The 13,763-nt window shown below is 38.0% G+C and overlaps 2 long non-coding RNA genes across 3 annotated transcripts in view; both read left to right on the forward strand.

Moving 5' to 3' along the window:
- Positions 1-5,891, forward strand: part of LOC133609586 (uncharacterized) — a 46,741-nt gene extending 40,850 nt beyond the window's left edge. For both annotated transcript variants that reach the window (XR_009815741.1, XR_009815740.1), the window contains one exon: positions 4,469-5,891. This is a non-coding gene — a long non-coding RNA (uncharacterized lncRNA). The remainder of the gene's footprint in view (positions 1-4,468) is intronic.
- Positions 5,892-5,909: 18 nt separating this feature from the next.
- LOC133609587 (uncharacterized) overlaps positions 5,910-13,763 on the forward strand; it is a 168,048-nt gene continuing 160,194 nt past the window's right edge. The window contains exons 1-3 of the long non-coding RNA XR_009815742.1: positions 5,910-6,106; positions 6,172-6,248; positions 8,892-9,023. This is a non-coding gene — a long non-coding RNA (uncharacterized lncRNA). The remainder of the gene's footprint in view (positions 6,107-6,171; positions 6,249-8,891; positions 9,024-13,763) is intronic.

The raw sequence follows: 13,763 nt of genomic DNA on the forward strand, positions 1-13,763 counted from the left end.
GGCATTTTTTTTCCCATAACTTGAGTTGATTTATTTTGGAAAACCTTGTTACATTGTTTAATGCATCCAGCGGGGCATCACAACAAAATTAGGCATAATAATGTGTTAATTCCACGACTGTATGTATCGGTTGATATCGGAATCGGTAATTAAGAGTTGGACATAATCGGAATATTGGATATCGGCAAAAAAGCCATTATCAGACATCTCTAGATTTCTCCAATCCTTTTAGTCACTTTCTTTATTTAAAAACGACTAGCAACAAATCTAGCATCTATTTCTGGTGTTATTGGAGACTCCACAGTGCTGACACGCTGCCTTCGCTTTCGACAACCCCGGCCGCGCGTATGGCCTACGCCATCACAACATTCAGTTTCGGCAGCGCTGTTCCGCTGATCAGTCTTTTTTTGGGCGGCCACATTTTCGGTGCATCACTAGTTAATAGTCACAAATAATCAACTATATATATCCATTCATACTGTAACTACTTGCTGGTGTTAAAGAGTATGTTATCCATCCATTTTCTACCGCTTGTCCCTTTCGGGGACATGGGGGGTGCTGGAGCCTATCTCAGCTGCATTCAGGCGGAAGGAGGGGTATACCCTGGAAAGGTCGCCACTTCAGTGTGTTATGCTGTTCATTTTTTCCTATGGTCTGTTAACGGTGGAGAATGAGGAAGTGTACCCTGCTAATGACTCCCATTGGGTTGAGTTTTTTCTTGCCTTGATGTGGGATCTGAGCCGAGGATGTCGTTTTGGCTTGTGCAGCCCTTTGAGACACTTGTGATTTAGGGCTATACAAGTAAACATTGATTGATTGATTGAATGACAAAAAATAAGGATAATAATCAGTTACCAAACTCATGGCACCATCTGGCGTGTCAGAACTACTTCTCCTGCAGCACTGAAGAGACCGAGTTGCTTGAATGAAGTTCACATGACGTGGGATTCCCCCCGGTGCCCCAAAGTCATAGTAAGAAATGTGTCTCGCAAGATGTCATGCACACCCCGCCCTTGCCAGCTGCTGTGTTTCGGGTAGCCGTTAAAAGGGGGTGGAGTGAGTGCTAGTATAAATACCAAAGACACAGTGCACTCATGCTCTGCCCCGGATGGCCGACATCCACAAATAGGGACTAGAGGGAGAGGTCATGTGAGTCTGCCAGCTAGCTTCCTAGCGTGGGCACTGTGCCAGTTCGTGTTGGTTACAACCTCGCCCGCGTGTAACATTTGATATTCCATTTCCCTCCTCAGTGGACACGTGATTGAAACTTTTATTAGTAGATTGCACGTGGCTGCTTTAATAGACCGCATTCGTCACCGTGTTCTTTTAAAGGGACACTTTTTTAGGTACAGTCCAGTTTCGATTTTGAAAATTGTGCCTTTGCAAAAGCAATAATGCTCTTGATTGATTGACTGACTGACAGTCTGCCCACTTGCATGCACACTGAAAGTACAAAACCCAAAACCAGTGAAGTTGGCACGTTGTGTAAATCGTAAATAAAAACAGAATACAATGATTTGCAAATCCTTTTCAACTTATATTCAATTAAATACACTGCAAAGACAAGATATTTAATGTTCGAACTGAGAAACTAATTTTTTTTTTACCAATAATTATTAACTTAGAATTTAATGGCAGCAACACATTGCAAAAAAGTTGGCACAGGGGCATTTTTACCACTGTGTTACACGGCCTTTCCTTTTAACAACACTCAGTAAACATTTGGGAACTGAGGAGACCTATTTTTTTAAGCTTTTCAGGTGGAATTTTTTCCCATTCTTGCTTGATGTACAGCTTCATTTTTCAACAGTCGTATTTTACGCTTCATAATGCGCCACACATTTTCAATGGGAGACCGGTCTGGACTACAGGCAGGCCAGTCTAGTACCCACACTCTTTTACTACGAAGCCACACTACTGTAACACGTGCAGAATGTGGCTTGGCATTGTCTTGCTGAAATAAGCAGGGGCGTCCATGAAAAAGACGTTGTTTGGATGTAGGGCTGGATGTAGACTCTGTGCAATATAGAAAATGACTATATCGTGATATTCGAGTATACGTTCTCATGCAGTTGCTTTTAGCTGCGGGCATTACACTACATGCATTTCTCACTCTTTCTTGTCTCTCCTTTTCAAAGAGACATAAAATAAGCGCACCTTGTTACATACGTCACATACTGTCGTGCGTGCAACGTCATACGCCCTCGCTGAGCGGAGAGGTAGCAGCACAGGTAACGTTAGCTGTAGCAGGTGGTGCTAGCGGTGCGGTGCGAGTGGTAATACGAGAGAAAGAAGGTGCAAATCTGGTAACAAATGAAGGAAGAAGAATTCATTCCCAAGAAAAACAGCACGGGGTCCATCGTCTGGCGGTGGTTTGGTTTCAAGCGGAAAGATGTTGAACAGACAACCGTAATATGTCAAGTATGCGGCAAAAGCGTTGATACAAAAAGTAGCACTACTGCTAATTTGTGACATAATTTGAAAAGTCACCCGCTAGAGAATGAAGAGTGCTTGAAACTCCACATATCAACATCTCCGGCCGGTGCCACAGCCAACAAAATGCCCAAGCAACCAGTTTCCAGATCAACACCGTATGAAAAAAATAGTCAACAACAGAAGGAGATAACGTACGCAGGAACCTACCACATAGCGAAGGACATACACTATTTGATTTCCTATTATGCAGCTCATTTTTACTTGACAGTTATTGAAATGTCTTGTGTGACATCATGCACAAAAGTGCACTTTAATTTTTTTAAACTATTGTAGTGGCGTTCTGTACAAAACGTGCAATTTGTTGTGTTGTTTTGATGTCATCTTAGTGACATCATGCACAAAAGTGCACTAATAGCTTGTTTCAAAATCTTGCACTTTCTGTTTTGAAATGACATGAATGTTTGTGCCACTGCTTAATAACTGTTTAATAAATACAGTTTTGGTAAATTGACTTAGTTGTGATTTCCCTCTCTGCATGAAAGTTTAAAATGAACATATATTAATGCAGTATGAACAAGAATGTTTTGATGTAGACACATAGAATCATCATACTGCTGTGATTATATGCATCAAGTGTTAATTCAAGGCTAAGGCAAAATATTGAGATATATATCGTGTATCGTGACATGGCCTAAAAATATCGAGATGTTAATAAAAGGTCATATCACCCAGCCCTACTTGGATGGCAACATATGTTGCTCCAAAACCTGTATGTAGCTTTCAGCATTAATGGTGCCTTTACAGATGTGTAAGTTACCCATGCCTTGGGCACTAATACACCCCCATACCATCACAGATGCTGGCTTTTGAACTTTGCGCCTATAACATTCTGGATGGTTCTTTTCCTCTTTGGTCCGAAGGACACGACGTCCGCAGTTTCCAAAAACAATTTGAAATGTGGATTCGTCAGACAACAGAACACTTTCCCACTTTGCATCAGTCCATCTTAAATGAGCTTGGGCCCAGCGAAGCGGGCGGCATTTCTGGGTGTTGTTGATAAGTGGCTTTCGCTTTACATAGTAGAGTTTTAACTTGCACTTACAGATGCAGCGACAAACTGCAGCTACTGACAGTGGTTTTCTGAAGTGTTCCTGAGCCCACGTGCTGATCTCCTTTACACACTGATGTCGGTGTTTGATGCAGTACCGCCTGAGAGATCGAAGGTCACGGGCATTCTCCAGATTCTCTGAACCTTTTGATAATATTACGGACTGTAAATGGGGAAATCCCTAAATTCCTTGCAAAAGCTCGTTGAGAAATGTTGTGCTTAAACTGTTGGACAATTTGCTCACGCATTTGTTCACAAAGTGGTGACCCTCGCCCCATCCTTGTATGTGAATGACTGAGCATTTCATGGAAACTGCTTTTATACCCAATCATGGCACCCACCTGTTCCCAATTAGCCTGTTCACCTGTGGGATGTTCCAAAAAAGTGTTTGATGAGCATACCTCAACTTTCTCAATCTTTTTTGCCACTTGTGCCAGCTTTTTGAAACAAGTTGCAGGCATCAAATTCCAAATGAGCTAATATTAGCAAAAAATAACAAAGTTTACCAGTTCGAACGTTAAATATCTTGTCTTTGCAGTGCATTCAATTGAATATAAGTTGAAAAGGATTTGCTAATCATTGTATTCTGTTTTTATTTACTTCACTGGTTTTGGGTTTTGTAGCATGTTTTGAACATGCAAGTTAAAGGTGAGAGATGACTGGGGTCACATGGCGTGTTTTACATTTTTAGGACTCCAGCTTGATGTTGAAAGAAGACCTCCCTCTCACTCTCTCTGACTTTACAACCTAGTGCAAATCTAAACCGTGCTGGAACAAGATGGCAACTTGTCATCATTCCTTACTAGGAAGAATGTCTTTCTAAAAAAGCAGGCAAGCTTTGTGTTGCAGGCTCCTTCTTGAGTGTGAAATTAATCTTACCTCATATAAAAAGCCTTCAATGTCATTTTCTCTTTTTTCTTGCAGCCGCTTCAAGTCAGGGGCCGGTGACGGGATGCAAAGCGAGCGTGGGATTTGGTTTTTGCCGCCACCTCATGGAACGTGCGTACTCTCACTTGTGTTTTTTTTCTTTTTAATAGTGTCTACTTCCCTTTTTCTTGGAGAGGCCACACAAGCACCTCGAATTGAGCCGGTTGTGCACTGCATTGTGGTTTGATTGTACCAGAGCATTACAACCGTCACTATGCACTGCTTAAAGGGACAGGAGGGCTATGGTGTGGTGCAGGGTGCTTTCACACTTTGGGGTCTTTGAGTTTATATTTTCATATTCAAGATTGCACTCAGTCTATATGTACATGCATTGTATTCACAAAATCATGAGTAAAATGATTATACATGTTTAAAGATTATTTAAGCTAGGGTTATTATACATATAATCTAATTATTTTATATTTTAGTTATTAAAGAATGTTAAGTTATCCTAATATAATTAAAAAAAAAAAGTGATCATATATTTGCGTGTATGTTCATTGGTTTATTTTTTTAAATCGTTAAAGAATATCAAGTGTGAAATATTCATATTAGTTTGTTTTCAAATAGTCTAACAATTATATCTTTATATCATGAAAAGATCTAACCTAAAATCTAAAAAAAAATGTATGTTTGTGTTTGTTGTATTGATATGTTTATTTTTTGAAATTGTTACAGAATGTCAGATGTAAATTATTATTGATTTATTTATTTTTAAATTGTCTAACGATTATATTTATTATACTATCCAACTGTTATGCATGTATTGAATATTTTTTTAATTCATATTTTTCTCTCATTGAAGATTTGTATTTTAAACAAAGAAATTAGTATTTATATAAATATATGTATTGAAAATGTTCAAGAATATCAAGTGTAAAATATATCAAATCTACAAAATTAATACACATATTTTAGTATCTATATTATTTTAGTATTTAGAAATAAATGTGCACATGGAATACATTATTATTCTTTGTATACAACTTCATGTTAACGACTTGCCTCTACTGTGTATATGTGTATATTTCTAAAAAAATAAACATATTCAAATACATTTCTCTCTGCCTGACATTTGCTGTTTTTTCTTTCATTTTAAAATTGTTCACCAAACGATGTAACTGGTAAGCAATCTATACACTGCACTGTAGTCTGGAATTCCATGGATGTTATGCTTGTAATGAGAAGTCCTGGTCACACCTTTAGGGTGAAAATGAATGAGGTCACACTGTCATAAGGTTCATTTTCTGCATGGAACACATTCATTCATAAACAACGAGCACCACGTCTTCCAAACTGTCATGTCATTCTAGCTAAAGCAGGAAGGATACTGCAAAGCTTCTTGCCTTTTACTCTCACTAGGCCTGGAATTCCAGCACAGGTGTTGCAGGTGTCATTCAGTTTCATCATTAACTTTTGTATTAGTTTTGTTTGAAGTTGTGCATGATTGGACCCACTACTTCTTGCATGCCTTCTGTTGCCCTTTTGGTGCCCCCCAGCCCCTGCAAACACGGGTGAGTCATTCACACACTACAGAAACATGTCACCTGCCAACTGACACTTCAAGTCATTTCTCTTTTTCGTTTAGCGGTGTTAAAGAAGAAGGAAACTTCCAAGAGTGACCTGGCGGACATGGTGCGTGTTTCTGTGTGCAAATAGCTATGAGATGGTATTAGTCCCTAAATGATCATTTATTATAGGTCCAAAACCAAGCGATGGAGCGTGACAACTTGCAAGAAAAATCAGAGCCAGAATCATCTTTATTGGCCAAGTACCGGTATGTAACACACAAGGAATGTGACTGGGTACTGTGCTCTTTTGTCTATGCTAGAACCAAGGAGCATGCAACAACAGTTACATGTAATTTAGATATTCTCTGAGTTTTATAATCATTAGACAAGTAGCAAGTGTCAGTTAGGTGCCCTGAGGAACACATTTTACTTCACTTTATTACATTAATCTTGCTCAGATTTTACTCCTCTCAGTCCCCTAAAAGTACCCAAATTCTTGCTGATTTGGCTAAACATCTTAAAGTTACAGTGGTGTAGAGCGCACTAAGAAATTTCAAGTGAGTATTTATATAGCGCTTTACTATATCTGCAATGATACCCAAAACGCTTTACATTATACATCACATTTACACAAAAGAGTGTGACTTATGTTGTCATACTTTGAATTAACTAGACGAGACAGCGCTGTACAGCACAACAATCAAACTGTTGTGAGTCTGCAGCCCCACAGCACTATGCTACAACTCGCATAATTTTTTTATCCCTACACTGTTTTTTTTGCAGTCATCCTTTTATTTTAAAAAAGCACAGAGACTGAGTTGTGTTCTTTTGCAAAGAGAAGATACGCATGCAGATGGAGAACATTTTTAATGCACACTTTTCGGCTGTACAATAACCTAGACCAGGGGTTTTTCAAACCTTTTCACCAAGTACCATCTCAGAAAAAGCTTGGCTCTTCAAGTACCACCATAATGACCAACTATAAAAAAAAACAGTAGCGTATTAGGCCCAAATATTCATTAAAAACAATGGATTTTTTAAAACAAGTATATTTCATATTTTTGGCCACAGTAACATTTCACACAGTTTGAACAGTAACACTGTGTGTGAATATAGGAAACGAAAACTCTGAACTCGTTCCACAGTTTGAAAATGAGTGACCTAGATGATATACAAAAACCAGTACAAACCTTTGGTGAACATTTTTGCGGATAACTCTATCATACAAAAAGTAGGGCGTACGATAACCGGGCTGCCAAGATAACATGAATTACCAATCTTGGACTTTTGCTTCCAGTTTTTACATAACCCAGCATAATTTTTCACTGACTGAGTTAACTTGGTTTGTTGTATTGCTTTACTATTGTCACTATATTACATGGCATTAAAACATGTTCAAGAATACATAGATGCTTTTTCCATTTCTTTTTCTTTATCATGTCTTGTGAAAAGATAAAAAGCACACAAGTAAGCAAAGAAAAGTCAAGCAATTCTACAAAAAAATAGTTAAAAGGCCCATACTTTGCCCATTTAAAGGGGAACTGCACTTTTTGGGAATTTGGCCTATCATTCACAATCCTTATGTAAGGCAAGAACACATATGTTTTTCTTTGTGTATGCATTCTAAATAGTAAATAATTTCGATCAAAAGTCTGCTCAGAGCCATTGTATACTTACCTGTAAACAAACACCTCCATTAAGGTTTTATATACATACTGTAAGTAAGTCATGTAGTAACGGGCACATGTATATAGGGGTGTAACGGTACACAAAAATTTCGGTTCGGTACGTACCTCGGTTTGGAGGTCACGGTTCGGTTCATTTTCGGTACAGTAAGAAAACAACAAAATATAAATTTTTTGGTTATTTATTTACCAATTTTGCAAAATCTTCCACCAAAAATATTTTTCTTAGTGGAATATTTGATGTGAAGTAATCCGAACCTTGGATAGGTCAATAATTCATAATAACATTTATTTTGATTCAATATTATGTTTTGAGCAATGACAGTTTGAAAAAAAAAAAAAAACAGCTTTGTTTTATTAGTCAATATTGCAACTTTTTCTAAATTACATTTAACCTTTAAGCTTTTTTATTTCACTTTTGTTATGTTTTTGTTTATTTTAATAGTATTTTTAGAATGTGCCGTGTGCCTTTTAAAACATTAGCTGTGGGCCGCAAATGGCCTCCGGGGCACCCCTGCTATAGATAATAAAAAATAAAATCTGATAAATCTATCGATAAAAAGCATAGCGTGGCGACGCATGCGCGTTTATCATAACTCTCTCGCTCTCTGTGTCTCTGCCCCTCCCTCACGAATGCTGCTGCACGCACAGTTTGTTTTGTTTTCAACCCCTTCTTAACCCTGAACGTACATTGAAAATACACGCAACCGTAAGTCAAAATGCCGGACATTTGAGGCATTTAAGAAACTCCGCTCGGACAGCCCCGCTAAAGAGGACATGTCCAGTGTAAAGAGGACGTATGGTCAGTCTATCGTAGCCCAGTCGCTGCTAGCATGCCGTGTGTTGTGCCTCGGTGTGCATTGTTTACACAACGTGCGGTACGCTACTTAATATGTCCATGTGGAAACTCGTTCGGTACACCTCCGAACCGAACGAAACCCCCGTACCGAAACGGTTCAATACAAATACACATACCGTTACACCCCTACATGTATAATAATCATTAAATATTTATGTATTTTGCTTGTTTTAAGCATACGCGGTGCATTAATTTAAAAAACGCTTTAGAGCGTTCGCTTTACTTTTCAACAACATCACTGATTATTACTCACTGCAGACTTCATAAGAGCCAACAAGCATAATAAAACATCACTTATTGTGCAATGTCTGCTGTCACTAGGATGCCGATAGATGCTGATAGAATCTTCTTATATTCCTGTTTAGATGAAAGACTCGCGCAGAAAAGTGGGGTGAAACCAAGCGTCTTTTTGTGTCGTTCTCGCCATTGCCGGGTCTAAATTGGCTGTCAACGTGCACCAACTTGTCGGATTACATCACCATCCTTCAACTATAAAGGTGAGAGGCTTGACATTTATTTCGAACATGTATACAGTATGAGTATGATACATCACATATTTTACATATTTTCTTAACATGTTCAAAAAGGAGTAGGAAGAAGCATGGCTTATCTATTTATGAACTACAATAACCTTCCACGAGCAAGGAAGCGAGAAAGCAGCTCATTAGTCGACCATGTAAATATTGGCACACTAGCTTTGTTAATATTCAAGTCACTAAATGTAAATGGAGTATTGTGGGCGCTTTTTGGTTGGTTATTTGTTGGGTTTTATGGGCAGAATAGACGACCTCCCTCTGGCTCCATTGTAAGCAGACTGTTCACTGCTGGCGAACAGCGAGGGCTGATGACGTAGCGAGACTCGATTAACATAAGTGTGCATAGGGGTGTATTTGCAATAGGAGGGAGAATCGGAATTGAGCTTAAATCTTTGTATTCTGTTCTCTGTAGTTAGAGGTTTCAAGGAGTCTAACTAGACGGATGGTTTGTAACCCATATTCAAATGTTGTGTCAGCGTTTTTTTACTTAGCATTTAATATGCATTTATTAAAGTCAAAATGTCCTTGTTTTTCCTTGTGTGGCTCCCTTTAGAGTGGTGCATGACAAAGCATTGAATATTCAACGTTGGCAGCAATGCTAAAGCTAAAATAGATACTTGTCACTTTAAAAAAAAACTCCAATTAATTTTTAGTTTATTAAGGTCTTATTACCGCATATTGTGGCTTATTATCTAAACGTAATAAAATAGTGTTGGTCCATATAAAAAAATGTAGTTTGTATTTCATTGATGAGAAGCGGCAAAACCTCAAAGTATCAAGTTCCTCTTGTCATAACCAACCCAAAACGGCACACACACGCTCTTCCTCTGCTCTCCAGTAGCGTGTTCATTCACAAATTTGCTAATGTGAGTCCCATTTAAAAAGCTAATCTCGAAATAAGGAAGCACTTCCTGCCGTTAAAGGGATATGTTGAGGTCAGTGAGGCTGTTGGGGGTGTGTGCAAAAATAGCAGCCAGCCATTAAGTATGAGTGTGTCTTCATCAGCAAATCTTTAATTAAAGTAACTGCTCAAATCGCCGGCCATTTAATCCCTTTATCTGTGCTCTGTAATATTTACAGTATGCGTACATGTATGCATGCACACGTCTGCACGTGACTGCTTCTTGTTATCTTGCCATCGAGTAATACAAGACAGCTGCTCTCACTACATACTTATCTTTTTTCTCTCTTTCCACTGAGCACAGATCTAAGAGGCGTAACACTTCCCATAACTCTTTGCAGCAGAGTTACAAAATCGGGCAAAAAATATCCAGCAGGTGAGCATCTGGCCGTACTTTCCCAAGCTCAAAAAAGTAGTTGAAGGTCTGAACGCTCACACGCCCTCTCCTGAGCCAAACAGCGACACAGGCTCGTACAACTCGTCTTACCACCCACACGTGGGAAAGCACTTTCCAGGAATCATGCTCCGCTGCTTTCCATGGCCAGCGAGGCCTTTTTTCTTTCACCTTCAGCCCAAAGCCATCACACAATATTTACCTTTTCTACTGAGAACGGAAGAGGCTCGGCTAGGTACACTCTACAGTACATGCTGTGCTTTATAAGCTGCGTAGCATGGTGCCGTTTGGACCGGGAGATCTGCTAGGGTTCTGGGCAAGGGGGTCACTCTAGGTGTCAGATTTTATGATGGTTGGCTGCAGAATTTCCCTCTCCGAATATACATTTAGCCTTATATAGCCTGACTTAACCGACAGACTGTACCTCACCACCACAACGTGTGAATGTGGAGTGAATGAATAATGGCTTTTCAGTATAACGCATTTCGAGCCACTAGAAAAAAAGCAGTGTATAAATCTAATCTACTATGATTATTATTATTGTTTGGCGTGGCTTGGTTGGTAGAGCGGCTTTGACAGCAACTTGAGGGTTCCTGGTTCGATCCCAAGCTTCCGCCATCCTAGTCACATTTGTTGTGTTCTTGGGCAAGACACTTCACCCTTGCTCCTGATGGGTCGTGGTTAGGGCCTTCCATGGCAAAATAGCCACCCTTTGCTGTGATTACTGCTTTGCACTTTCTTGGCATTCTCTCGATGAGCTTCAAGCACACCTGTGAAGTGAAAACCCATTTCAGGTGACTCCCTCTTGAAGCTCATAGAGAGAATGCTAAGAGTGTGCGAAAAAGTAATCAGAGCAAAGGGTGGCTATTTTGAAGAAACTAGAATATAAAACGTGTTTTCAGTTATTTGACCTTTTTTTGTTAAGTACATAACTCCACATGTGTTCATTTATAGTTTTGATGCCTTCAGTGACAATCTACAATGTAAATAGTCATGAAAATAAAGAAAACACACTGAATGAGAAGGTGTGTCCAAACTTTTGGTCTGTACTGTATGTATATACTGTATATATGTGTATGTATATATATATATATACATGTATATACATACATATATATATATATATGTATATATATATATATATATATATATATACACATACATATATATAGATATGTATACACGTATATATGTGTACATATATACACATTTATACATGTATATGTATATTTATACATATACTTGTGTTTGTGTGTGTGTGTGTGTGTGTATGTCAATGTGAGTGTATATATACATGTGTGTGTGTGTGTGTGTGTGTATATATATATATATATATATATATATATATATATATATATATATATATATATATATATATATATATATATATATATATATATATAATGTGTGTGTGTATATACTTTGTATGTGTATATATTTAAATATATATATACATGTGGGTGTGTGTGTACATATTACTTTGATGGATATATGATTAATATAATGGATATATAATTAATTTAATTGGATATTAAGAGTATGTAAAAGTTTGACTCCTACCTTTTGTACTTCTGTGACGACATTCTTAAAGGTTTGTAATCAATCAGAAATATCAAGCAGCTAATCCCGAGAGGGACAAGCGGTAGATAATGGATGGATGGATGGATAAAATGTGCCAAACATGGATAAGTGTTCCCCCATCATGCACTCTAATGAATTTAAATGGGTGTAATTTCAATTTATTTTTATGGTATGTACGTTTTTCATATCCACAATGTTGAGTGAGCCGGTTGTGTTATATGTGACCATGTGTGTTGACCTTTATATTAGTTGCATTTAGTTTTTTGCATCATGACTCGGGAAGGTTGTTTGGATTGTGTCTTATAAGTACATGCTGTGCTAGTATTTCAAGATGGCAGCAAATATGTAGCATTCAGAGACCATCTGTTATGTCAAATTAACTTGGAAGCACTCTGCAGTGCGATGCTTATGCTTTGTTGAACTCATGACGTCTCATATGCCAACTTAATGACTTTGGCGGGCCACACTTGGCTTGCGAGCCGTAGTTTGGACACTTTTATTTAAACAATTTAAATTTATTAACAAATTTAAAAACACACAAATGTACCAAAAATTGTCCCGGTTTCGATTCCCAGGTACCGGGAATTGTTACCCTGCAAAGTGAGACACTTTCACAACGATCAAAAGAACACTAAAAGGTTACACAAATCTAGATTTTTCAAGCAATTTTCCTTCTCTGTGTGAAAGCAATAAAGCAATGCTGAGACAAGAGTGTGAAATTGAACACCAAACCTGTTGTACTAAAGGAAAATTGATGGTGTTACAGTAAATCCTGCATTTTTGTCATCTGTGCCTTTCACGTAGGACACATTTCCCTAGCATCCTGCAGGCAGATAAGAAAAAGACAACAAACTAGGGCTGCAACAACTAATCGATTAAATCGATTATAAAAATAGTTGGCGATGAATTTAGTCATCGATTCGTTGGATCTATGCTATGCGCATGTGCAAAGGCTACCTTTTTTTATTTCTTATAAACCTTTATTTATAAACTGCAACATTTACAAACAGCTGAGAAACAATAATCAAAATAAGTATGGGGCCAGTATGCTGTTTTTTTGCAATAAAATACTTGTCTCTTTTATCCGATTATTAATCGATTCATCGAAGTAATAATCGACAGATTAATCGATTATCAAATTAGTTGTTAGTTGCAGCCCTACAACAAACAATGCCAAAAAGTTGTCTTCTTCTTAATAATTGAATGGCTTCTGATGTAAACTAAAATACAGACTTTTCCTGGCAATTCTTTCTGCTCTGTGTGAAAGCTGGGACAAGACGGTAAAGTTAGATACCTAAATTCTCCTGCCCTGTTCTGCTGAAATTGACAAAGTTACAAAAAAACCTGGCCTTTATACTTCTCTACCTTTCACACAGAACCCAGTAAAGTGAAAGAGGTTACCTTGCTACTGCTGGTGCAATTGCTGTGATTTGTACATTTAGTATATGATTAGCATTGTTGATCTGTGCTCATTGAATATATTGTGTTGAAGTATAGGGGAATACTTACCACAACACAATTCATCTTCTGATCATATTACAGAAAAGAGCAGTGCGGATAATTCACAACGTTGTTTTTTTAGAACATACTCATAATCTGTTTATGCAATCAAAGTTGCTGAAATTTGATGTCCTTGTTAAATATAATACATTAATAATCTTATATAAAGCATTTAACAAATTATTGCCGCCTAATCTACAACGTTTTTTATAAGACGAGTGCAGGCTCATAACTTCAGAGGCTTTGGATATTTCTCATTGCCGAGAGCTCAAACCACTCGTAAACGTTTTTGTGTGTCTGTATGCGGAGTAAAACTATGGCACAA

This window comes from Nerophis lumbriciformis, linkage group LG07 (assembly GCF_033978685.3).
Source record: "Nerophis lumbriciformis linkage group LG07, RoL_Nlum_v2.1, whole genome shotgun sequence".
Taxonomy (NCBI): Eukaryota; Metazoa; Chordata; class Actinopteri; order Syngnathiformes; family Syngnathidae; genus Nerophis; species Nerophis lumbriciformis.